We start from the raw sequence: 27,805 nt of genomic DNA on the forward strand, positions 1-27,805 counted from the left end.
ATCAGGGAGAGAATGAGGGGGAAATGACATGCACCCAGGCCGCCGGCTTGGAGGACTACAGCCTCATGTGGTGTGCGTTCCATTGCAAGTTGGAAGTCGATAATTGGGTGTTGATTTTCCCAACTTAAGATCAGAGTTAAAAATTGACGAACAGTTCATTCTGCTTACCTGTTACTGTGTGCACCGCCATATTGCTGTGACGTCAATTCTTCTGACTCGGTCTTCATGGTTCTTGCCCGAGCATTGCACTTTTCCCCGAGTCTGAGGTCGTTTTCCCCGAGTTCCAAGTACAATTAAACGCAGCATTACCACTATGCTACCCGCGCCCCCAAATATGAACAATTCCCATTCTTAAAAAACACAACTATCAAATTTTGGCGCGTCCATGTGGGCTTTCATCGCTCCTTAAAAAGAAGCTAACCCTTTAAAATGTCAGCTTGTATCTTTTTTTACTTTCTTTAATTGTTATTTCTCTTTATGAAAACCTACCTGGCGTTAAGCCAGAGGATGATGTAACATTAGATTTAGTAAAAACACAGGGGGAGTAATTCTTTGACACTAAAAACTACATTCTGACTTAATGATTCATAAAAAAAAAATCCCTGAAATGTTTCTTGTTTCACTCAGATGAATGATTAGTGTATTTACCCCCTGTGTGTGTGTGTGTGTGTGTGTGTGTGTGTGTGTGTGTGTGTGTGTGTGTGTGTGTGTGTGTGTGTGTGTGTGTGTGTGTGTGTGTGTGTGTGTGTGTGTGTGTGTGTGTGTGTGTGTGTGTGTGTGTGTGTGTGTGTGTGTGTGTGTGTGTGTGTGTGTGTGTGTTCGTTCAACTGTCCTGTACGGTGAGGTGACACAATGGTGGGAAACTCAGCCATCCTTCACCGCTCTGTGGGGGAGTGAGAGCTGCAGGTTGTCTGTGTTTCCTGGTTGCTAGGTGGGTATCCCCGCTTCATTCACTACCTGTAGGACTGCAGCGATTCTGTGTGGGATGTGAAGCACGACAGCACATTCCTGAAGCGCTGAATCAGGGAGTGACAGGGAGGTTTATTTTAATGAGGTTTGTGTTTGTTTAACCGCCTTTCTTTTTACTTCACATGAAAGAGAGCCAATCAGAGAGCTCAGCTTTGTATGGATGTGATCAATTTGAGATTTGAGCAAGCAGAGCAGCTCGGAATGAATCAAAGCTGAAACGGAGGCGTCTGAATCTAAGTTATGAGAGACGTTTGTCAAAAGTTACATGAAGTATTTACAGTCCAGTGAGCACGAGTCATCCCTCAGCTGACATGAAGTGAGAGGAATGTTTTAAGTGCAACAAATGAACATAAACACCTGGAAGCTCCAGAGTCTACACCCGATTACCCAGCTGCCCTTGAGCAAGGCACTTCTCCACATGCTTCAGCTGCTAAAATACTTCACTGTGAACAGGCTGACATTTACAGGAATGCTCCCTTCATGCTTTCCTGAAGAGCATTATATGAAAACATCAATATAACTCTTATATTTGTACGGAAAACATCCTGCTAGAACCCAGAGGGAGTCAGCTAGCTAAACATAAAAACAGCACATAAAAACAGGACGATGCTTGTATTTAAGTAACTAAGGAATGTAGTTTCTAAATGTATCGGACATTTAAGAACAATCTCACAGCCTTCCAAAATCTAACTCACCAACTTACTCAGTCAAAAACATAAAAAGGATTACCGCAAGGATGTAAGATGGAAGCATTAATGCAACATTTATCAATATCAAATCAGAGGTTATTCTGATGGACACGTGGACGTATTCATGAAGCAGTACCTGGCGCTGTGGTCAGGATTTTATAACGTGCGGAGACAGAGTGCTGTGTTCCAAAATGACCCTGTGAGAGGTGTGAGCAGCTCGTGTTCACATTAAACGCTTTCACTCTCTGCAGCTGTAAACAGGAGGCAGTGATGCAGAACAACCCAGCACCAGCTCAGTGTACTGTGTGTGTGTGTGTGTGTGTGTGTGTGTGTGTGTGCTTCACCCTTGTTTTACCCTTACGGAAAGAAAAAAGGCTTGGAAACATGTCCTGGAGTGAAACATTTATTCATACAAAGTGTGCAGTTTTACAAAACATTTAACTTTATAAAGTGCGTGAAAAAAAACAAAAAAAAACACCCATGTGGACATTAGATGCAAAAAAAAGATGTGTGTGGATTTAAGAACAAATGAGTTTCTTGGGGTTACACATTATATCATATCATACTTCAGTTTCTCATGACTCCATTGATTGTAGATCCAGCAGATTTGAGTCGGACGGTTGGATAGAAAAAGGCCTATTAGCTGATGAGTCCAGGTTTGTGATTTATGTCAGGATCAGAGGATGTACATAAGGAGACTAACAGGAGAGAGAAAAATACTGCAGCGTGTCAAACCGTAAAATGTTAGTGGAGTCGTTGGCTCTGGCCATTTACAAGTAGTTCTCGAGTCTTTAGCGATAAACTCTAGTTTGCATATTTTTTCGGCGACCCCAAAAACACTAGAAAATCAAATAAAACTGGAAGAGGACCAAGGAGTCCTGACTGTCACCGGCTTTCCTAGATCTGCACGACTAGATCCAGACGCTTGGGTTGGGATCTTAGGTGTCTAAATTAGGATATCAGATGCCACAGCAATAGAATATAAATCTGCAGGTTTTTTCACAGACTTTTGTAACACAAAACTCAGCTGCAGTGCATGCTCACATTCAAGCAAAAAAAAACTAAAATATACAGAGATTCATGCTCATCATCGACAGATTCAACTTCTTACTTTACTTTCATTTCTGATTAAAGAAAATGTATTCTCTCCAAAAACAACAACGAGAGTATCTTGACTAGCTGTCTGAGTCTTGGACCCCTGCAATGATTCTGCAATGACTGATCTCTGTCCTCCAAACTGTTTAAAATATGACATATGAAAGTGATCACTGTCCCTTTAAGCAGAGCAGCGTGACAGTTGTAACACTAGGTACTTCCCGACCACAGTGCAGATCACGACAGGGGCCCATTCAGGGTGTCTCAGTGTCCTCTCACAGAAAGGGGGAAGTGGAGAGTATTAAAGCCACGCAGTCTGTGTGTGTGTGTGTGTGTGTGTGTCTGTCTGTGTGTGCATGTCGTGTGTGTTTCATTGCGACTCAGAAAAAGCGAATGAGCTGCTTCCACCTTTTGCATCCTTCCCATTCAGACCGGCCTCTTCAGTCATCTCTGATGCCGACTGTGTGATTGCAGGCCGCGTCTCCCGGCCTGCAGAACAGAACGGGGAGAGAACACAGCATGTTTAGCTCCTGACATGACTGTGTGTGTCAGCTTACTTCTGCGTCAAAGTGCAAGTTAACGAATCTGAAACAAGTCTGAAAATGAGCCGCTCCTTTTCATTATGAGTCGGGAGAGTATGAGTGTTACAGAAGCTGTGACATTCAGATAACTGGCATTAGAGACAATAAACAGCCCTCTTTGTTCACACAACAGTTGGTTTATCTGATGAAACGGTTACGTGTTAAAACATCTTGTGAGGCTTTTATTTAGTCACAGCAAGTGATCGAAAAAGAGAACGATCGTCTACTTTTGCTTCTCAGTTTGCCTGAAACAACATTTACATACCGTTTCCCCCTTCTGTTCCATTATTAAGTGGTTGAAATGCAAAGCTTCGACCTGAATGCAACAGTGGAACATAAAACAAAAGCCCTGGCAGAGTCAATTACACTATTACCCCGAGTACCAGTAATACCACATCATCAAGCTGTAAAAACCCCAGAGTGGGACGAACTGAAAGATTTCTCTTTCTTATGAACTAAATTCTTGATTTGAAGGAGGACGATTGAATAATTTCACCGCTCAAATGTTCATCTTATGACACTGAATTTTACAGCTTCACAAATATAACTTCATTTTTTTTTTTTTGGCATAGACTGTCGAGGGACAAGTTGATCCTGCAGTTTATTATGTACTCTTCTCTGATCTTTTTTTAAAACCCCGTTTTCGATTGATGGCGACAATAAAGTCAATTTCAGAGAGCTTGTTGCTAGCGTTTACTGTTGCTAGGTTACAAAAGTTGTTTCATGCCACTTCTCTTGGAAGAGACCGTTAAATCTGCTTCAAATTTCTCTGAATATTGAATTTGCTTTTATTCAATATTCAAGGACAATTTCAAAAGAAAATGTAAAAACAATGGAACAGAATGGAACAGAATGGTGTCCTGGTTCAGCAGCAGCTCTGCACCTGGAAATTGTACCCTTGGAAAAAAAAGAAAAGAAAAAGAGTGCATGCATGAGATAAATCGTTCAATAAAAGGATAAGCTGCTCCTCTGACATTGTTGATATGAAAAAAAGTCCTGCACCCCTTCTTGATTTTGATTGGTCGGAGAAGGTGAGAAATGACGACAAACTTGTCAAAAAGTTGAACAGCTGATGTCCTGGGCGCTTTTGTGCTTCAGAGGCTGAGCGCTGAAAATGCTGAGCTGCATTGATTATGTATGGATAATAGGTGCTGCCGGGGCTTTTCTTTTTCTTTTTGCATACTTTATTAATCCCTGAGGGAAATTCTGGTTTACCCTCTGTTATTTAGAGACATGTTTCTCATACACAAAGGCTCTAAATACACACACATCATGCACAAACGGGACCTGTGGTCATGCATTAATGGAGAGATGTGGCTGCTACACGGGGAGTTGGGGGTTCGTTGCCTTGCTCAAGGGGCATCTCGGTAGTACTCTGGATGTGACCTTGCACCTCTACAGCAACCAGACCAACAGTCCCATACACTGGGGCATTTCCCGGGTACCCAAGATTGCAAAAGCGAGGTCAGAGAGGGGATGTTTGCTCTGAGTTTTGCATTCATTATCTGTAGTACTTCCTCAAACTCAAGACCAAAACAGCTATCAATGACTAAGATATCTAAGAAAGTGGGAGATAACTCGCAGCTCATCTTGTAAGCCATATAAAGTTTGCACTGAGTTTGACATGCAACCATCTGTGGTATTTCCTCGAATTCAAGCGCTAAACCCCTGTGGGTTTCAGACCGAAGACAGGTCGAACAAACATCAGCTCCAAGTCTGGTTTTAAAGGGTTAAAGCATCAAGTGGCTTACACGCACTGATCAGCTCAGATCGTCATCAGACACTGAGCCCGTAAACCTCCTCACAGTTTAGAGGAGCCTTTAAAGCGGAAGGGCAACATTTTACAAAAAAAAGGACGTGTACGGATCTGAAACCCGTCTTCCGCCTCCTGTCGCTGCACCCACACTCTGAGAGGCGTCAATCTAAAACATGTTGTGTTTGTGTGTGACCTCTTGTTCGAGTGGGTTGTGCGAGGAAAATTAAAAAGTTCAATAAACGCCAGAGGTCGCTACCTTTTAACTTAAGAGCAAAAAAAAAAAAACGTCAAGAATAGCAATTTATGAGTGTTGACACCAAAACACTATCAAAGAAACATGCTGAACACCCTTGAGGAAATAAAAGTTGCTGAACTCAGTGACTGTCATCATATTTCAGCCTCACAGTTACCTTGATCAACAGTGACATGTCGCAAAATGTGAACCTTTTTTCAGCAGCTTTGGTTGCTCATGTACAGCCTGGTTGACCTCATCAAAGGGGTTGTATTTTATTTTTCTTCATCTGGTGAAATTAAGAATGTCAATTTGTTTTTAAAATTATACTCATTATAAAAGAAGCGCCATAGCACACCCAGACAGGATTGCTTTTTTTTCAGAATTTTGAAGCTTTTCAATATCGTGTGTTTTGAAACAATGAAATCTTTTAATGTTCATCAGAGTGTCACAAAGCTTTGAACAAACCACAGATCATATTTTTAACCAAAAGCTGCTGCGAGAGAGAGAGAGAGAGAGAGAGAGAGAGAGAGAGAGAGAGAGAGAGAGAGAGAGAGAGAGAGAGAGAGAGAGAGAGAGAGACACAGAGGAGACGTGAAAGTTTTCGCTCAATTGAGACAGTGTGCAGGAGTTTGCCTGCACACTTTTTTTTAATAATTAAAAACAAGAAATGACCCAATTTTACCTTGACACATTTTGAAGTTTCACATTCTGGTATTTAGATGGCCCTAATGCTATTATTAGATGTTTTCAGACCGCAGGAACTTTTTCATAGTTCTAGGAACTGTTGGAACCCTTCCCCCCGCCCCTTTTTTTTTATTGATTCCACACCACAGGAACTCTGACCTCTTTCAGTTCCAATAACCCCGTTTGGAAGAACCTTTTAGATCCTCCTTCAGAGTAGGTAATCTCCCAGCACCATAGAGTCCTCATGGTGTGTAGATCTCAGGGAACTCCCCGGAGGATAGATCCTCCTCAGAAAGCTCCCAGAACTGTTTGGTCCCAAAACACAGATTACCTGCATGCCAATAAAGCACAATGGATTGAAATGAGTCAACATATTACATTTGTGAAGAAAGAAAAGATCAGTGTGAAAGAAATGGAGGATCGCATCCTGATCTTAATGAACTCCCTTGAAAGCACAGAAGGCAACATTTTCCATAATGAGAAATAATAAATGAAATGAAAGCTTGGTGAATGGACTTGAGTTTGTAGATTTCTGTTCTCGTCTGCTGTCTGCTCAAAGTGCTTTCACACCGCAGGTCACACCTACACATACACACACTATGTAAAGCACATCAGACAGTGTGGCTGCAGGAGGTGGGGATCAAACCCCGACCATCCAGTTGATAGACGACCAACGCTACTAACTGAGCCACAGCCGCCCCCATACTTTTGCTTCTTTAAATCCAAACAGACTTCAGCCTTGTTCAGACTCTCCGTAAAGGTTTACTGACAAACAGCCCAAACTGACCTGTGTGGACTTTAAGGCTCTTCTACGTGCCGTGCAGAGGTCGACATCTCTGGCAGCTGAGAGGCTGTAAAAGCAGTGACGCCACGTGTCAAGAGAAAACACATTTCCAGTCGACTGTCATAAAAAGAGAGAGAAAAAAAAAAAATCAAAAGAATGTGGGCAAGGTTGTTACATATACACGAGCCTGCTGGCACCGCGCCTCCTTTCACGTGACCTCACACTATTTACAGAGGTTTGCTGTCCGAGCGCTGCCCGGCCAAAACTGGAAGGTCACGAGTCATTTCAGCGAGCAGCAGCAGCAGCAGCTCTTATGGGCCGCTTTCTGTTCTGCACGTTCATTTGATATTCCCACACAATGAGCAGCTCATAAATCCACCTCAGCTACAACACAGGCAGGAGAGCTTGTCCAATAGTTCCTGCTGCTGTGGGGAATCCATTTCCATGCGATTAAAGCAGGTCAGATACTTGATACCAACACGCTGTGAGGCAGGGTCCCGATGGTCGCACACGGAGCAGGCGGCATTAAAACTCTGAAGCTGTGATAGACTTTAGTCTTTGTTGTCCACAAGGGGAAATTATTTTCCACAGCACCGTTACTGTCCAAGCAGACAAGTCCCACCAAAGAACATTCATACACAGAAAAACAGAGTACAACACAAACAACAGTCAAAAGTTCCCACTCTGGCCCGTTCAACGAGGCCTTTTGTTCAGGGCCGTTACTACAGCGGGGATCAGGGTCCTCCCGAGGCGAGCCTTTCTGCACCTCAGTGCTCTATACCTCCGTCCTGAGGGGAGTGGGGCGAGGCGAGCGTTCGGTGGGTGTGTGATGTCCTCTTCTATTGAGGTTGCAATGCGTGTGATGGGCCCTGTTATTGAGTTCTGTTAGGTTGGGTGTGTGGAGACCGGTTATTCTGGCAGCTGTGGTTGTGATGCGTGTGAGTTTGGCCTTGTTTCTTACAGACAACATGTTGAAGAAGCAGGTGGAACAGTGCAGTAAGACGGGCTGGATCATGCTCTGATAGAGCAGCAGGAGGAGATGGGGGGGGGCAACAGAGAGTCCTTTCAGTTTGCGGATGGCTGACGGTCTTCGATTGGCTCTTTTTTTTGGACGTCACTGGTGATATTAGACATCAAATCAAACTTCATTATCCAGAGAGGGGAGGAGGGATTGCTAATTTATATTCACATCAATACCACAATCAGTATTTTATATTTATATGTGAAAAGACGAGACGACTATAGACACTTTCTTGTATTTTCATTTAAATATTCATTTTGGTGGCGCCCCATGTATGGACGCTTCAGTCCTCATCTCAGCGGCTTTCGATCTGACCTTTTGCTGCACATCATCCCTGACTCTCTCCTCCAAACATTTTCTGGCAAAAGCGCCCCTCCCCCCGAATCGATTACTCGCAAATTATATATATTTTTTATTTTTATTTTATTTTTTTACTGCAAAATAATTCAGATACACAGACCGCTCCCCAGACCACACACACTTTCCCCAACATGCCCGACTCCTCAGCTGCTGCTTTGAGGTGGTCCTCAGTGTCTTCAAATCCCAGCTCTGAATGAACTGATAAGAGAGGGTAACTTATGACTGTGTCCTCGAGTCCGTAGTAACAGTCACTTTGTCAACATCCTCGTGCTCGTTCCTCGTTCATCTTTTCACCTCGCTGAAGCCTTCTCCTTCCACAAACCTTAACGTGAGCATATCTCCGGTTACCCATTTTTGTTCCTTACAGGCTAATCTTCTCCACTCTGGTATCTTCCAGACATCACTCCCTGGTCACGGCTGACGTGGTGCATGTAATGCTAAACCGAGTTGAACTATTGCAGCCTAAAACAACACATCCCCTGTTTTCTATCGCTTGTGAGGACGAACACATTTCTCCTCCAAACAACTGTTGGACAGCAAAACCTACTTTTTCCCCCTTTCTTCCCGTTACATTTGAACACATCATGATGACGTCTTATTTACATCTGCCTGATTATCGTTTTACTGACCCCACCTTGAACACATCATAACCTAACCTCATCGACTCCACGCTCAGTTGAGGTGATGATTTTTGTTAAAAACAAAACGCTAAGATGTACCGCTTTGTCCACAGGGGGCACCAGAACCCACATGCAGGAAAAAGATCTGCACAGCGCTGCTTCCAACTCGCTCAATAAAAGCAACGTCAGCCCCTTTGAGTCACCAGTTTCTAAACTCGTAGGTCCTCCAGCTGCTCCACACCTCCCGAGTGAAACGTGACCCAGCGGGAATGTGCAGCAGCGGCCGAGGCCAGCAGCGGCTGCTCCGACCGCGATCTGCCACCCGTCTTTCATCGAGAACAAGCTCATTACCCAAAAACCTCTTGACCGGACTGACAAACATGGCGGTTAACGGGTGGCTAAAATAATCCAGGAGGGTCGGTCAAAGGACCTGGACCTGTTCTGGGTTTGAGAGACCACCATGATGACATCTCGAGACTCTTAGTCGCAGAAGAATGTTAATCGGTTAAAAAGCAGACATCTCGAGCTTCATGTTACGTACATTTTATCCGGGGGGGAACCTCGTCACTCCACAAAGTGTGATGCTGCGTTCAAGGCCGGACCTCACTCGAGAGCTCCAGGCTCATTAGCGATCCGTGTTTGAGAGATTTACCCACTGACACGATGACCGACAGCTGCTCCAGAGGGAAGCCAGCAGGGGAAAAGGAGCTGCTCCCTAATGGGGCACTTCCTAAAATCATCCTTTCCAAAAGCAGAGATTTCTCTTCATACACGCCCCGCTCTCTGCCAAAGCACAGATAAATTGGCAGCGATTTCCTCAGTGACTCTTTGTACTGAGTCAGCATTGCTAATGTTTCTCTTCACACAGCTGCTGGCCTCATAAAAGTCATTTTTTTCTGCTGCCAAAGACCACACATATGAAACTCGGGGGACTTTTTAGCGCTCTCTTCCTGTCTGTCTTTCAATAAAATGAAAAGACACAAATGAGGAGGAATGAATGCATCTTTCTACTTCTTAGAAAGTGCTTCAATCAGATAGATGCTAACAGCTGATGGAGGCGGCGTGTCAAATCAGGATGCTATAAGGTTCAAGGTGTAGAACGAGGGGGGGGGGGGGGGGGTGTTGTCCTCCCCCTTCTACTCCTCGATGTCTTTTTACACGAGGAGTCAGTGAAGTCATCACAGCTGCTGCGGCTCTCCCAAAGAGGCAGAGTAAAAGGTCGTCCCCACCCCCCACCCCCAGCTGAGGGCCATAAATCCAAGACGTAAAATGGGAAAGACGTACGCTCCAATCAACAGGTGCAGCTCCAGAATGAATGCACACCCGCTTTTTTTGATTCCCTCCTCCCTCTCTGAAGGAGCGAGGACAAAGAGGAGCGAGACAGGAGCATTCAGCCTGGAGAACTTACGATGCTTTAACGGCCTCGACTAAAACAACGATAGGCCTTCATGAAACCTTGAATCAAAGACGGCCGACACAAACTTGGCCCGTTGGACTCTTTCTCCAAGCGATCATTTTTTTGTGAATGGTGACAGGCACCTTTCTGACACCACACACACACACACACACACACACACACACACACACACACACACACACACACACACACACACACACACACACACACACACACACACACACACACACACACACACACACACACACACACACACACACACACACACACACACACACACACACACACACACACACACACACACACACACACACACACACACACACACACACACACACACACACACACACACACACACACACACACACACAGGATCTGAAGTGAAACTAGCTGAGGGATGTAAACCCCTCTTTTCGGTTGTTTGTGGCGAGCTGCAATTCTTAACTTCCTCTAAATAAAGTACATGTCATGAGAAATATGGAATAAAACTGAGGGAGCAGGGTGGTCTTCTCCAGTACAGAGTGTAGACAGAAATGATGCATGATTGTGTATTTCTTACAAAAACAACCTTTAGCGGATCCATTACTGAAGTGGAGCCACGATTGCTCAACGTCCCACCCTGACGCGTACGTCAACTCTGTCTTTTTAAATAAAAAAAGATTTTAAAAAATTCGCAATGAAAGAATATTTTATTCTAAGAGTGACACTCATTCTGCTTCAGCGTTCATGGACTCGTCACACGTCCGTTTGAAAGACTGCAAACCACTAGATGTGCAACCATCACAAAACTCAAGGTTGGGATCAGAGGTTGATTGAAGTCAAGAACTGGCTCATTTTACTGATCAGCAACATAAAAAAGGAGAGAAGACGTTCATTTGCACAGCTTTTATGCTTTAAAATGATATGGCCTTCAAGCCACGCCCAGAATTGGATCGAAGTCCGGGGAGGCGTCCTTCCCTCTGGAAGAAGATGCAGTTTTCCCAAAATGCCAAAATTCCCCAAAATGTTGCCAACCTAAATGCCATCCTTGTGTCTGACGGCTCCATCCTAACTCACTATAACTCTCTCTCTTTTGTGGAGATTCACTATGATCCTCCAGGTTTCAGACTTCCTCTCTAAGTGGTTGTTGTATTATTGCTGCGTGCATCATGTGAGGGTTACACATACTGTTCAGCGACAGCACAGTGGGGTCAATGAATCCTTTATCAGTTAACCATTTGAGTCGTTATTGAGAGAAAAATGCCAAATATTTATGGATCCAGATTTTAAAGTGTTAGACATTGCTACTCGGTCTTTCGTTGGATTTTGGATTGCTGTGAATACAAGTCTTTTCTCTACTTTTTGACCTTACAGATACCAATCTTTTGATTTCTCTTCATGTTTTTACAAAGTGAGGATGTCAAAATGTTACAACTTGATCACACCTCCCTTATTACAGCTCTCTACAACGTTCTGACTAACTTGTTTTAAACGCTACACGGCAGAGTTACAGATTGCTCCTTTAAGGTAGCTTAAAGGAGCAATTACACTTAACAGTTTTTAGTTCAGAAATCTTCTTGACCGTTCTTCTTTTAGTCATTTAAAATGATAAAGACTCTTTATGGTTCTCTTGTTGGTTGGACCAAAGATGTCATTTAAAGAGGTCAAGTTAATCTCAAAAATGAGACTTTTTTCTAATTGACATTCGACTAAACTTGAAGAGATTCTTCCATAAAACTGCAGGAAAATTTGATTATAATGAAACCTTTAAATTGCAGATGTGTGTCCCTTACAAGTCATGTCAGGTCTGAAACTAACTTCATAACAACCCACAGTCCACAGTTTTCACTGCTTTAATGACTTCCTCAGGAAATGAGAACATGTGTGTGAAATTGGTAAATGCCACAGTAGGAATAGTTTTTTTTAAAAAGCAGATAATTCCAGTTTGCGGCTCTTTCCTGCTCATGGATCATATTATAGGCCGACTGTTCTCAGCGGCATGCGTGGAATTTCAAACTGTTTATTCTTCTTTCATCTTCACTTCCAGTCATTAGGAAACATCCCACACAAATCCGATTAATGAACAACCCGGCCTCACATTGGCACTCTGACGAGATGGCGTTTATTTCCTGCTGTAAGAATGACACCATTATTGTTCTCGCAATGACAGGAGGAGAATTTTAATTTGGGTTTTCCCACATTTTCTCTCATAACTCCCCTCTAGAGTAAAAAAAAAAAACCTGCAAGACTTTCAGTTTTATTCAGAATTTACATTCTGAAGTTATTGAATATGTGTGGGGGTGTTTTTCTTCAGTCTTTTGAAGTCAATCTCCGGTTCTTTGACAGCTTTGACATTTTCCCTGATGTCAGCTCATCTGGTTGACCCTGCAGTAACCCTTGTGGTGCCTGAGATAATGAAGCTACATCTGATTTATCTAAATGTCACAAGGTATGTCTTGTACTTTTTGTGCCTCGAGGGCAGCAGCTGACGCTGAACATGCAGAAGTTGAGACGCAGAAACAGTGTAGGCATGTACAGTAATGATACCAAAGTGACACATGAGAAATTAACCTCCAAATGACGAGAAATTATATTAACATATTAAAAAGCTGTGGATATCTACACCTCTGTGTAACCAAATTAAACATATAAAGAAAGAATTTCATAAAATATGTTGTGTACAGTGAGTATGCGTGTGTTTTTTTTAGGTCAAAATGAGGAAGTCAGATTGCGTCACATTAACTGTTCTTCTCGTGCAGCTCCTTTTAAACAGTCATGACCTTTCTGACCGGAGAGTCTGGATACCCGTCTGTGTTTTCCCGCACCAGACCATGCTCGTGCCAACAAAAAAAAAAAAGACCTTTCTCACCTTTCCACTGTGACTTTTCACCCTGCATCCAGACCCTTGAACCCCATCCTCGATCACTTCCCAGTATGCTTTCCCTTTCCAGGAACAACCAATAACCAAACCGGCTCTGTATGACAGTAGTGTCTAAATTAGAGGCACATAAATCTAGTGGGAAACTCAAGGGAGATGTGAAAGAGGAAGCTTCGGTGTCCTACATTAAAGACAGGTTTTTGATTTATCGCAGCCCCTACACAATAAAAGCCTAGGCTTAGCTGTGAAGTTTTTTCTTTGTGCAAGTTTAATTCAGCGACTTTTATCTGGATCAGAGGAAAGAGCATTCTTTCTCTCGCCGCCTTTGAACTCTCTCAAACACGGCAGGCTAAATATTTACATGTCCGCCCCTTGCTTGTTTAATTTTAAAAGACACACTTACACACACACGCAGGCGTGAATGAATGAAAAAGGAAAGTTGTAGACAAAACACCTCCAGCAGCTGATGAGTACCAGGACATGTTACAGCGCAGGTGCCTCACGGTTGAACCTCCTTTTCAGGGCATGGGAGACAGTGACCCAGGGGTCTGCTCGGGGGGGGGGGGGGGTTCAGAGAGAAGCACAGCCATGCTGACACTGCTGTCTCTGTGAAAAGAGGCGATCTGTGCATTTAGAGTTGGCTCAGGCCCAAAGAGATTAAACGGAGGTGGGCTGGTTTACCATGTGAAGCATACACAAAGACAACGGGCCGTCTGATCAGCTGCGAGCAAACCATTCAGCAACATGTGAGAGTGGGATTTAAAAAGACATGTAATGGCAGGTTTTTAAAGAAAAGTCTTTTCTAACCACTCTCTTAACCCCTCCCCCGACTAATGACTGTCCAATCAAAGCTTAGCAACATAACCCTACCCTAACCCTTTTCCACCTTTTCAAACAGTCCCCTGTGGTCTAAATGAAACATCTGTGCTGTGCTTTGGTCAAAATATAACATGAATCAAGCACCAGAGGAGGTTTGTGACCCTGTATAAACCAGCTCTCTCAGAACGCTCCGTTTTGGTGTGTGTGTCTCTTTAAATGCAATGACCCCCCCCCCCCCCCAGTAGACATCACTCCTTTGCTAGCGAGAATAAAAATGGCAGACCTGCGCAAAAGTTTTGTTCTAGACTGGGGATGGAGTCCATAGGTGGAGAGGTATTTTTTTATTTTTTTTTACCAGAATCCCACTGTGATGTCACAAGGAGAGCAAATTTGAAAAGGAGCATTTTTTTCTGTGTAATTAGACTTATGCAGACCACAAACAAAGGACTGAAGGGATTTATTTCACATTTTGTGGGTCAGCAGATACTCAGGTGACCCAAATATATGTTCAATAACACTGTACAAGTGGATTTTTCATAATATGTCCCCTTTAACCAAGTTGTAATAGTATTGAATAAGATTTCTATCACTCCTATCAGTTAAACCCTACTTTAAACCTTTCCTTGCTTGACACAATAAGTCCTCTGTATAGGGTAGTGGTTCCCAAAGTGGGGGTCGGGACCCGCTGGGGGGTAGTGAGACACAAAGAGGGGGGGTCACAAGATGCCTCCCAAAAACAAACAGAAATTTGACATTATTTACATTTGCATATTTGATCCATTATTGTATTTGTTCAATTTAAGACAATCCATAATTTATCCCACAACGGGGAAATTTACAGATAAGGTAAGATTTATTCTGAAGTTACAGTGATATGTAAAAATAATCCTTTAAAATGTAAGTCATGTGAAATAGGGACAGTGGGGGGCCCCCAGTCTCCAGCATATTTATTGTGGGGGTCCTGTGCTGAAATGTTTTGGAAACCCTGATATGGGAAATGATATAGTTTTCATTATTGATTATGGCAGAACAAAAGTTTCCTATTTAGTGAGTAGACGGTGATTTTGGACACAGCCATTGAGATAAAAGTTATCTTAATTTGCTAACTACCTAAATCAATTAATCCTGTATTTAGTAAGTGCCAAAAGGTTGTACTGGAGGTGTGAAAAACTGTTAAGTCTAAGACTTTAAGCTGCTTCCTTCTGTAGTAACGCACCCAAATTTACCACTGTGACATTTTTAACTGGGTCCCCCTGGCAGTTTAAATCCTAACCGAGCCAAAAAGAGGTGCAAAGACAGTTTTTTTTTTGGCCAAACTTCAGGCGTGCTCTGCAGGAAAGAGGAGAAAGAGGACTGAAAAGAAGGAAAAAGTGACTATAAGCAGTGGAGGGAAAAAGAGCTGTGGGAGCAGGACTGACTCCACTCTCTTATTCCTAATCCTTAATCAGTTTACATTTGGAGATCTCGCTAATTCTCCCAAATGGAGCATCTGTTTAACTCCATGCTAAGTAGAAAAAAAAAAAAAAAAAGGCCTGGGTCAGTCACAGTTCAACTCGGAGAGGAAACAATCATGGGGAAGAGAGCGTTCACTACATGTGAGCTGTTGTCAAGGTTCTGCTAAATCTGTCTCGAATGCTTTGGACACGGCCGAGTGTTAATGTAAAGACCAGCTTCAAGACATCAGAGAGTACCTTCTACACAGACACATAATAATGGAATGCACTGTGGAATATGTAAAACATATGTAATGTAACTGAATAAAACTGAGCAATCTCATGCTTGGAGGACACCATTTAATCTGTGGTGAATCAGCAGCAACTGAAAAAGTCCCGTCCTGCTGCTGCTGCTGCCTGATAGTGAAAAGAACAACAGCCATCAGCAGGAAGAGGAAACAATGTCCAATGTCACGGTGGAGGAAAGAGGAGGATAAAACATGTTCAATTCTCCTAAATCTGACGCTGACACAAAAGGATTCCATTTGTGACAATTACCAACGAGTCTTAACACTTGTCTTCTCCATCTAAAATGTAGAATTCATCACGAGTGTTTCCGACAGACAAAGACAATCTGCTGTGTGAATGAAGCGCTCATGAGACATGGCAGAGCACAGACGCTTCTGGGACCAGGCGTTGTTTCCCAGTCTGGTGCTACATTTGTCTCATTTGGCAGATTAGATTTACAAGAACAAGTGCATCATTTTGTTCAGACAAAAAAAAAAAAAAAAAACTGGCACACAAACACAGCATGGCGAAAAGCAGAAAATGTTTAATTGGCTGTTTTTACTCCTACTTTTACAGCGTTTGGATCGCTACATGTGCCGCTCAAATAAGTAGGAAAATCTGGATGCTAAGCTGTTTCTGTCTGAGATGCTCCTGAAATGTAATCCTCTGAGGAGGTGTCAGTCACTGGATTAAATATATTAAATGTACAGAAGCGGTGGAGGAAGTATTCATATCCTGGACTACAGTAAAGGTACTAGAGATGGGTACTCGAGTACACGTTGTTGATGTCATTATTAGGGCGATGTTTCCCTCCTTGCAGCAGGCATTGTTTGCCGTTTATCCTCCACTTAATGATTGTTTGGTTTTTAAATCTTCAGATTAAAAGATAGAAAGAAATCCAAGTCATGGCTGTGATGCAAAAAAAGTAGAGCGACTGATTCATGGGCCAGCCGATAATACGGCCGATATCAGCATATCCAGTGACTATCGGTATCGGCTAATTTATGACTTTTGACAGGTTATTTGGAGGTTATTTATGACACTTATTCACCCACCAGTCTATTAGCATTTCATTTGAGTTTAATTGAATACCACTAGCAGTTCTCTCTCACCAGCAGAGAGCGCTATATGGATTACAGCAAGAATTATCAATATCAGTATCGGCCCGAGAAGGTGATCGGTAGGTCGGACCCTAAAAAAAAGATTAGCTGAGACTTGGTTAAATAACTGACCTGTTAATACTGAATTAAACTGAAAATTTTCAGCTTAGAAACAACTTTTAATAATACATTTAGACCGTTCCTTTATTATGTGGCTGCAGCTGTTGATTAATACTATGCAATCTGCATATTCATTTTATATGTAGTACATGAAGTACGACAACATATGAACACTTGAAAGCAATGTCTTTCCATTCCACACCTCTTCATCATCAAAAAACAAGCAACAACAACAAATCCATACAAACTGGAACCAGCAAATATTTTACATTTTTGCAGGAAAGGTAACAGAAATGATTTATAGATTGTTTTTCTTTTAAAGAGTGGGATATTCATTTTCACAATTCATTTCACAACGCACTAGAAGAAAATGAGTCCCCGAGCCTGAACAACCTGCAGTCCACACCTGAGCGTGTATTAAGAGTAATGAGCCGTCGTCGTCTTTAGAGTAACTGGTAAGTTTGTGAAGGTGGACAGTCACAGAGGTCACCTGTAGGTCAGGTGGCTGTGCTCAGGAACCTGTTCACTGATGAAGATTAAGGATGCTGAGCGCAGAAGGCAGGGGATGTGCAAACGAGCCGGCGGCCCCGGGGGGCCCATCTGTTGTCGGCAAATAAACGCGGGCTTTGGTAAATGTGAAAACAGCCCCGCTCTTCCCCTGCGAGGCCCCGTCGACAGCTCCATTAATCAGGACCAGGATGAGCCTGCTGGGCCCGCAGTGACAACCCCCCACCCCCGCCCCCATCCCATACCTTACACTGTATCTCCATTAGAGGCTGGAGGTGTCATCTGGCTGCGGCTTCTGTTCCTCTGATGTCACTCAATGTTTTCACAACTGTCCTCCAAGAATAACTGAAACAAGTGACACGGGAGGAGCAGGGACATCATTTATGATCTGCAATAAACATTTGTTCAAGGAGTGAGTTTAGTGCTGACTGACCAAACATCTACAACTTCACACCACTGAACCCTGAACATTCAACACCCCATGTCTTTTTTTTAAAAAGGGACCACAGTCTGTCCTTCAAAGATGTTTGTTTATCCAGCTGACTCTGAATATTCACGTCTGCAAAAAAAAAGAAGAAAAGCAGAGTAAACACTCGACCTCTAAATCAGACCAAGGTGAACGCTTTGCCTCCACTGTTTACATGATAGTGAAGAGGAATGGTTGCATCGATTAGGCTATACTTCATCATGTCCATGTCATGTAAACGTGCAGCCCCCACCCTCTGGAACTCTCCCTGCTGAAATCTGCACTTCTGCACCTCTGGACATTTTGAAACATCTTCTCAAACACCGCTTGTTCACCAAAGCATTCGGCCTTCAGTTAACACCCTTCATTTGTTTGTTTTTATGTTATCTTCTTTCCTTTGTTTGTTATATTTATTTTTTGTTGTCTCATATTACTGCCCCCTTCACTACTGTAAAGCGTCCTTGGGTTTCTTGAAAGGCGCTATATAAATCCAAGTTGTTATTAAATAAACAATCGTGCTTGAGTACAGCACGGTACAGATGGCCAGTGTGACCGCGCCCTAAGAAACTTTACCGTGCCAAAGCTCAACTTTTCAAACCTTGCCAGGGCGAAAGAAGTGTACCATGTTTGAGTACAGTATGGGAGCACTCACACTCGTCTAACAAGCTGGACTTTGGGGGTCAAAACGTGCCGGGGACGGTGATGATGGCCTTGTGTGAGTGCGCCCTAAGGCTAATTACCAAGCTAGCTTTGACAAACGAGGAATTTCCCTTTGTATGTTGGCACATCTCCTTATAATAAATAAGTGTTGACCCAATAATTGTTTTGAAAAAAAAAGCAGGTCAGCATCAATGACTCTTAAAGAACAATGACACTGCATCCAATCGCTGAATTATTGAGATATACTTGAACAGTCCTGCAGAGTTACACGTCTTGTAGTACTCTCTCCCTCTAGAGCGTTCTGGCATCTTGCAAGAGATATTAAAAATGGACCCCAATGTTCATATGTCATCCTCTCTCACCGATGCACTCATGTAGAGCTATTTTCAGTCTGAACACAGCCTTAGCCCCAATTGGCAAACACGTCTCTGCATCTCTGGCAGTAAGATAAGACCCTCAGCCTGGGTTCAGAGAGAGACGGGGGAGGGAGGGGAGGGGAAGGGGTGAGAGGGTGCAGGCAGGCAGGCAGCAGAGACAGAGGAAAGGAAAGATGGAGGAGCTCTTTAATAGTATGATTCAGCAGAGGTATCAATTCCCACAGATGGCAGACCGGCTCCTATTGACTTACATAGGAGGGGAGTAAAAGAGGCAATCAAAACCCCCCCGGGACAGACAGTCAGCACATCAAAAGGGAGCGGGATCAGTGTGCTTAAAGCTCCCCAACAAGAAAGGAAGAAGGCTGAGCTCTGTGAAGTGTGAATGTACTTTAAATGCCCCAAAAATAGAACCAATCTGCAGATCTTATTTTAAGAAAGCGCACAAGAAAACCTTTAAATGTCACACACAAACCTCCATATTTTACTTCTACCTCCGTCTGACAAGATGCATTACTTTCCCTGGTGCATTGTGGGTCGTCTTTCAGCAGACTTGACAAAAAGACAACCCAAGGCTGTCTGAGGGAGTATGAGGCTGTATTTAAGGTGTCAGAGGACGTCCCATCACACCTAAACACCCTGTCTGACTTCACACCGTCTCACTAGCTACTTTGAATAACACAACAAAAGGAGGACACAACAAAGGAAAGGTGAGAAAGCAGTTCAACCTTTAAAAAAGAAAAAGAAAAAAGAATGACCTGGCTCATGCAGCACACAAGCTGCATGAACCTTTTGCAGGTACTTTTAATCAGCCTGATGAATTCAGGCAGACAGCAGCCTGACCTCAGACCCCCGACTAACGACTAATGGAGAGAGTCTGCGCTGACAAGGCGCCATTAATATTTCATCCGCGCTGCTTTAATGATCATGAACCTGCACAGTGAGCTCTGCTGGCAACATGTGATCCTGTGTTGTACTCTGCTTCTCTGTGTGTTATAAATTAAGATGATTAACCTGTAATTATGAGTAATAAAGAACTGGTGTTGGCACTTTGTCATTTAAAGCTAATTTCACACTGAAATGTATCTGCAGCGTTAATCTTTAAACTCACATTCTTCTAATGTTGGATCAATCTTTAAATATGCATTTTCACTCACTTTTCCACATGAGGTATTCTGCAAAAACAGAAGGTAGGCACATTTTTCAGCTTCATGTCATCATGTCTGACCCTCCAACAGAATGCTTAAAGTATAAATGAAGTAAGCAGCCTGACATTTAAAAAATAATTCATGTTGAATATCTCTTATACTGCTGACCATTGCACATGCCCTTCTGAAAATTTCTAGAAAATTTCAGGACATTCGCTCCCTGAAATCTGCCTGAGTTGCTTATTAAAGCATCTCCCTACTGCTTGAGGCTCAGATTCACAAGATGTAACGTCTTCAACCAGGAACACAGCGGTGAGCATCAACAAGAGAACTCTGGAGAATTTATGGGGAAATTATTAGCATTTGTGTGTCTCTTATGCCCCATGATGGAAATTCATTGAGCCAAAAATGTGTTATGAACAGTTTTTCTTCGATTACTCTGACCAATTAAAAAAATGTAACAGGATACAGGAGGGGAAACTGGACATTATTTAGCAGAAAAAACAGAGAATGGTGGCGCCGGTAGCTGAGTGGTTAGTGCGCGCGACCCATGTACGGAGGCGGTAGTCCGCCAAGCGGGCTGCCAGGGTTCGAATCCGACCTGTGGCTCCTTTCCCGCATGTCATTCCCTACTCTCTCTCCCCCTGATTTCCAACTCTATCCACTTCCCTATCTCTCTCCAATAAAAAAGGCACAAAAAGCCTTAAATTAAATCTTAAAAAATAAAAAAGCAGGGATTAACGTCAGAAAAATGTTTGTTATTTTGTGACGCAGGATGAATTGTTTTCTGGTTTTCTGTCCTTGCAATAATTTTGTGACCCTTCGGATTGAGCGCATGCTGGGAACAAGTGGGAAAGAGCCGTTATAGAATCTTTGTAGGATTGCCCAAAAAGCCACCAACGTCTCTTTGTGTGAAAAGGGTTTATGTTGCAGTACTGGTGCCACATGTCAGATTAGTCATCGTATTTGCACTGAGCTGGCATGCAGCAGCATCTGTGAGAGCATGTGGGCTTTACCTTTCACTGCCTCACACAAACAATAAGGTGCGTATCCGTCTTGCGCTCCTCCTCTGCTCTGTCAGCTCCACAATGGATTTCTCAAACCTGCTTATTAAAACACGTGGGTTTGTTTCCATTCAAACTCAAGTCCCTCCACTCGCTCCAACGGCGGGACACGTAAACACAGTATGTAGGTCAGTCAAACTGTTTGTGTCTGTTCTCTCACCCCACGCCTGAAGGTGAGCTGACAGAGAACTCAAACACATTGTTTGCAATGAGTGACTCATCTCAGCTGGAGAACCTGGGAAGTGGAGCAGGGCCTCGCCTCCTCCTTCATGTTGCCCTCCGCCATACAGCGAGTGTGTGCGTGCTTGTGCCAAGATCGACATGCTAAACTGTTTGACAGCAGCCGAGCATCGTGTTTCCTCTTTTACGATTGATGCCACCAAGATCAGAACTCCTGTGTTTATAGCCGTCAGTCTGTTGGCAACATGTTAGTGCTCCCTAGTCATCAAATATGGCAGCTTTGTCAGTGGTGCTAGACTTCAACATATCAAGTCAAAGCGGAAGTAACGTCGGGATAGACATTTCGAATCACACACATGCACAAACAGGATCTGTTGACATGCATTAATGGAGAGATGTCAGAGACGGGGTGATAAACACCTCCAGACAGGGAGCGCACCAGAGCGGTTGAGGGGTTCGGGTGCCTTGCTCAAGGACGCCTCGGCAGTACTCGGGAAGTGCCCTGGCCCCTCTCCAGCTACCAGACTAAGAAATAAACTTACAGTGTGATTTGCAAAGAGAAAACGTAACACATCAACTGCTGTGAATCTACTGAGTCCTGTCTGGATGCAGAGAAAGGAGCGTATGTATGGAGTAACTCAAGGTCAGACAAGAGTGTGACTGATTGAAAACTGCAGTTTGTAATCCCTACTCTGGGTGGAGATGTTCATGTGCACGAACACAGATGAAGAGTGTTTGGATAGTTTCTTTCTTCAACATGAACAAACACTCTCACACTTTGAGACTTTACACTCAGCGCTGCTACTCGAGACACGAGACACAGAGACAGCCTGACATGTGTAATCCCAAAAGGAAGGTGGTATTTTCAGTGTGCAATAAGTCACCAGTATGTGGCCAGTGCTGTCCATCAAAACTACAAACCAGTTCATATGGAAGAAAGTATTCACACAGCTGCAGTCAAGATGGTTTGTCCTTGGATCAAAGTGTGCATGGAGCTAAAACTACTGGTCGTCTGTATTCATAGATTTAGTGTATTAAATGTCAGAATAGTGGAAAAGTCCCTTCAAAATGTTCCTAGAGGGGCGGCTGTGGCTCAGAGTCTGTCATCTCTCAACTGGAAGGTCAAGGGTTCGATCCCCAGCTCCTGCAGCCACATGTCCGGTGTGTCCTTGAGCAAGACACTTAACCCCAAGTTGCTCCCACTGCTTGGTCAGTGGAGTATGAATGGGATTAGTTTCTTCTGACCGTCACTTTACACAGCAGACTCTACCATCAGTGTGTGATTGAGTAGGTGAGGACTCAAAAATACTGAATCTGTCCTGAGACAAACTTTAAAAATGGTCCTCATTTTTTATTTTATTTTATTTAACCTTTACTTATCCAGGAAAGTCCCACTGAGATTAAAAACCTCTTTTTCAAAAGGAGTCCTGGCCAAGAGGCAGCATAAGTTACTCAGTCACACTCACAACATACAGACAGCAATTCAAATTATAAAAAAAACAATTAGCAATTAAAATGATAAAAAACAGTTACAAGTAAAGGAGGTCGTCTCAAGTGCTCTCAGCCTGGATTTAAAAGCATTCAAAGAAATCAGTTCAGTTATTTTCCAGCATGTTCCATGTAGAAGGAGCAGAGTAGACGAAAGCCCTTTTTCCCAGCTCTGTGCGGGCAAATGGAACAGACAGCAACAACTGATCCATTTGAACGCAAACCGTCAGAATCAACAGTTCTCCGTGTGATTAGGTTACAGATGTAGGAGGGCAGTAGCCCAAGCATGGCCTTGTAAATAATGAGAGTAAAGTTAAGCTAAAAGCTTAAGATCATTTTGTCCACATTGGATTTCATTCGATAACCTACTCTGAATTCAGTCCACTGTGACCTGAAGTGTTCCTCTCCTTGGCCCTCCTGTGTGGACGTGTGCACACAGCTGGCTGAGGGGAAAATGCCTGTGTGAGAATGAGCTTTAATCCAGCTGGTCCACCCTGCTTTGATGAGGATCGTGGTAACAATACAGCACATGACAACGCTCCTCTTTGCGCCGACATCGCCTGCATACAGAGAGAAAAGGAGGGCCGACCGGCTTCAGTATTCAGCACCTTTTTTTCCTCCGAGGCGCCATCTGAATGCGGATGGAGCAGCAGCTTGACAAGTTGACAAAAAAAACAGCTCGTCAGAAAAACTTTTTTCAGAGATTATGACGGTTGAAAGTGAACTGTTCATCTTTCAAACTAAACCGGCCAATCTTGGAAAACTCATCAAGCAAATAGGAAAAGAAACATTTTGGAGAGTGTATAGATGTCTTTATCATATTGTGTATTCTAAAAGCATATGAGGGTAGTCAATTACATCATTCACCAGAGGGACCAATACTGTTACATAACAGCCAGACATCGCTCTGAGCGCCCCACGGCACAGCTCCAAATGATCCCTCTCTGAGGCGCCACACAGTTTATCAGCCTATACTCACTTATTTAAAATCACAGAAAACAGCACTGTGAAGCGACGGAAAAGATTACAAATAATCCATACCACAACCATGATAGTTTGTAGCCTTTTCTACTACGAGAGTAAGGAGCGTTGCGGATGTATGATCAGAATCTTAATCAGCTTTACTGCTCATGCAGGACCATGTAAACAGAGTCGCTTTGGAGTATTTACGAACATCTATAAAAGTGCTGAACTTCTATTTGACGAGACCTTTTTCCTTCCTTTCATATCGAACTGAAAGTGAAATCAGTGTTTACTTTGAAATGTTTTCTCAGTGTTTGTCGACGTGTGCCCTTTTGGTCAAAATAAGATATTTTAAATGTTTGTGTGTGGAGGATGGGGATATCGACATTGCTGTCAATTTTCATACCAGTCATGAAGACCAAAAGAGTAATGACAACATTAGCTACAGGCTCCTCTTCGTACTGACTTAGATGTGTTTGACAGCTCTCAACTTTGATAAAAAAACAAAAACAAACAAACAAAAAAGGCAGGTTTAGGAAAAGTGCAAGCTAGGCTAACTAGCTTCAGTTCGGAAAGGGTAACTGCAAAAAGGCCAGCTTGTTTTTATTTCTGAGGAGCTAGCTCTTGCTAGCTCCCACTTTTTTCAGCAGAATAGAAAAGTAAAAAATTTTTTACTCGTGCAATGCATGTTTTTTTTTTTCAAGTTTTTAAAACACCACAACAATGCCGTGTCAAGCTAATGGTGCTACGGCTCCACAGGACGTAATGTCAGTCAACTGTTGCCATGGAAAATGCTCAAACAGCAGCCTGAAGCTATACTCGCTATTTCCACAAAGATGTCAGAAACCAGTCGTCTTAAAGCTTTATATATCAAGCTCAAGTTGTATTGGTGTTGCGTTCAAGAGCACATAACCAATAGCTAACCAACATATTCCCTGACAGCCGGGTGCTGTAGTGAATTGTCTTACACTCAGAGAACTGTAAGGCAAGACGCTGGCTGACACACAGGTCGTCAGCGCCTGTAATAACACACTGACAGCTCTGGGACTGAAACAGAGCATGCAAATGAGGCAGCATATTCCCAAAGAGGAAAGTGATGTCATTTGATAATAATGACTCTGTAAACTGAGACGCAGCCAGAGAGAAAAGTCTGAGCAGGCGGAGCGGCTGCAGTTTGAACTTCAATTTGTATGAGCCTCTTTAATCTATTCCAGCCTCCAGCTCTGCAAACACACATTACATAAGAGCGGACCTCCATGTATTCCTGGGCCTCTAAACTTATCTGAGAAGTATGTGTGCAGCCCGATGTGGAGAGGCAGTGAAGTCTAGCACACAGATCTCTAAGATACCCTCTAACATACAAACATTCACAGTAAAACCACTCAACAAGGAGCCTCAGATTCAGACAAGCCAAGAGCACGTAATGCAGAAAATATGAGTTCCATGGCCTACTCGAGGAAAAGTTAATTATGTCATTCAACAGAATTCATGTTTAATATGAGTCCAACATCTGTCTATGTATCTCTAGCGCTGTATACTTGATGTCATGTTTCAAATTATGCATTTTTAAATGACAAGATGTAAAACATTTAGAGCCCAAACTGACTTTAAATCAAATGTATTTTAATCAGTTGGACGTCACTCAGAGCTTCATTGAATATCTATCTATCTGAATATCTTCCCTGTGGGCCCGATCAAACGGAGACGCACGAGGTGCAGCCTCTGTGCATCTTGTGGGAAAAACAGCTGACTGTGCCTGTGGAGCAGAGTCGCCATACAGGTGGCCAAATAAAACGAGTAGGAAAAATTGGATTTGAGCAAACACAGAGGTCTAGCCATTGATTTGCTCGAAAACGAGGAGGGGGAAATGTCATAAAATGTGGAGGTTAAGATTCCTACTTCATTTGATTTGGCTGCTTCGGCCAAAAGGGACGCCGCGCCTCTGAGCTGAAAAGTTTTTAACTTTTATGCGCTCCCAAAAACTACTAAAAAAAAACTCTGCCAGGGAGCGAAAAGCCCATTTAAGTTAACTGTTATGCCAGTAATCTCGGCTTGGTGAAGCTATGCCAGGACCTGCTCATAGTCAGGATGCATTTGACACTAAAAAGAAATTTGTTAGCAAACTTTTTTTCAGTAAACTCCAAAAGCTGGTGGGAGCCGGGCCAAGGAGGCTAACGCTACCGATCTAACACGCGTGTAATGATGTCGTTTAATGACATCTGGAGGCTCATTCACTTCACCCAGCCCAGCCCAGCCATTTGTGTGATGCATTTCTGTGGGCGGCCCCGGACAAAACTAGACATCTTGTGATGTCTCTTGCACAGGGGAGGTATTAAGATGGTCTTATTTTTGACCTACATTATCATTTTACAGCCTGGTTAAGTCATTCTAAAACAAGCCTTCCTTCTATGCTTTGCATTAGAAAGAACATAGAGAAGGAGAAATGTTAAACTCTAGATAAAAGTTTCCATTTAACGATGATAGCTCGTGGCTGGTTGATAACAGTTAAGTCATTCTTTGATTGTGCAGGATAGACTTTTTTAATCCAAACAGTAAAGTGAGTGTTTGAGGAATACCTCTAGAGTACTGATGAGCATAGTTAAACTGCATTATGGGTGTGCAGTTTTATTATCTTGAGGATGAACAGACGCTGAGCACGGTGACTGAGATTGATCAAAGACACAAACTGGGGCTAGTTTCATTCCTACTCACCTCTACAGGTCAGGTACAGTCCAGTTGTTCTTCTACCTGACGCTGAGCCAGTCTGGACTCAACTAAGTTTTTAGGTATGAAATATATAAAAGGAGCTTTTTGCTTGTAAACATTTCTGATTTGCAGGTTAAAATATTTATAATTACGCAGGGAAATGCAGCCACAAAGATTGGGTTTGTTACCGACACCCAAATCAAGCCTAGCCTGTTTCTCTGTGTATCTGACTTGTTCATGATTAAAACACACTTATTGACTGCACCTCAAACCTTTCTCCACACAGGTGCTTTAAAGAACAAAACTTCAGCAGGGTGGATACAAGTGTCCTCATGGAGGCTTGTACTACACTCACTCATTTACATCACACTTTCACCTCTCACAACACACAGATAAGGTCCACACAATGAATCCACACTAATCCCATCTTTTGTGGTGCTCCCTTGTCTCAGACATGCCCCCTGAACATCTCTGCATGGCTGCCTTTATTTGCATCCACAGGCCAATAAATAAAACAAACATAACCTGGATATATCCCTCATTTGGCTGCACACAGACAAGCTCCACATATTGCGCGAAATAGCCAACAATAAGCACTATACCTGATGCCATCATAGACGCCCTTTATCATCTTTTGTTATGATCCAATCCACACTGACAGCAGAGGCAAAACACTGCTCCTGGCAGCCATCTTTCTACTTTGTAGTCCCAGGAGAATACAGGCTTGGAAAGTCCACATTTAGGGATTCAAAGGGCACAAAATAAAGCATCCAAACTAACCCAACACGCGCTGCAAACCTCTCCAGCTTTGCAGTGTGCACAGGACTTGGACAGACAATAGAGAAGGCAGACGCAGATAACACTTGTCCTGAGAACAATAGTTTCAGACAGGTTGTGTCACGAGACGTTTTATATTCACGTCACATTAAACTTCAACAAGTTCGTTATCATCCCCTGAGTGTCTGCTCCTCCTGTAAATTAAGTTTTCCCCAGCTACATAGGGTAAGAAAGATAAAGAGATGTTTGACTTCACCTTCATATCAGAGCAAGAAATCAGTGTAATGAAATCAATTGTTTTAAAAACACAGATGCTGTCGATAGAAGAGAACATGAGGAGCTCTTACCGCGCTGTTCGTGCTCATTCTGCTGCTTCTTTCCGGCTTTATAATCCCTTTTTTTTCTCTCTGATGATCAGTCGCGTCTCACAGACAAATCTCGACCTCACTTCCATGTGCTCGCGACCAGGACCACGCGCTCAGGGGAGCGCTCGGGATACGGCGCGTGACGTCACGACGAGAGCGAGAGAAGCAAGTCGGAAAATCGGTGCTAAATGAATAATTAAACATTCATAATAACATGACATATGACTCAGTGTGTAATGAAAAGGCGCGGCACTCAACTGAGATGTTATTTGAAGTTTT

The 27,805-nt window shown here is 43.2% G+C and overlaps 1 long non-coding RNA gene across 1 annotated transcript; it reads right to left on the bottom strand.

Annotated features, from left to right (window-relative positions):
- Positions 1-2,047: 2,047 nt before the first annotated feature.
- On the bottom strand, positions 2,048-27,647 carry LOC109998889 (uncharacterized). Its single transcript, XR_002278612.3, has 4 exons — positions 27,509-27,647; positions 6,797-6,910; positions 6,169-6,340; positions 2,048-3,242 (listed from the first exon to the last, which is right to left on the bottom strand). It is a non-coding gene; the product is annotated as an uncharacterized lncRNA (long non-coding RNA).
- Between the last annotated feature and the right edge of the window lie 158 nt (positions 27,648-27,805).

Source organism: Labrus bergylta, chromosome 20 (genome assembly GCF_963930695.1).
Source record: "Labrus bergylta chromosome 20, fLabBer1.1, whole genome shotgun sequence".
Classification (NCBI taxonomy): domain Eukaryota; kingdom Metazoa; phylum Chordata; class Actinopteri; order Labriformes; family Labridae; genus Labrus; species Labrus bergylta.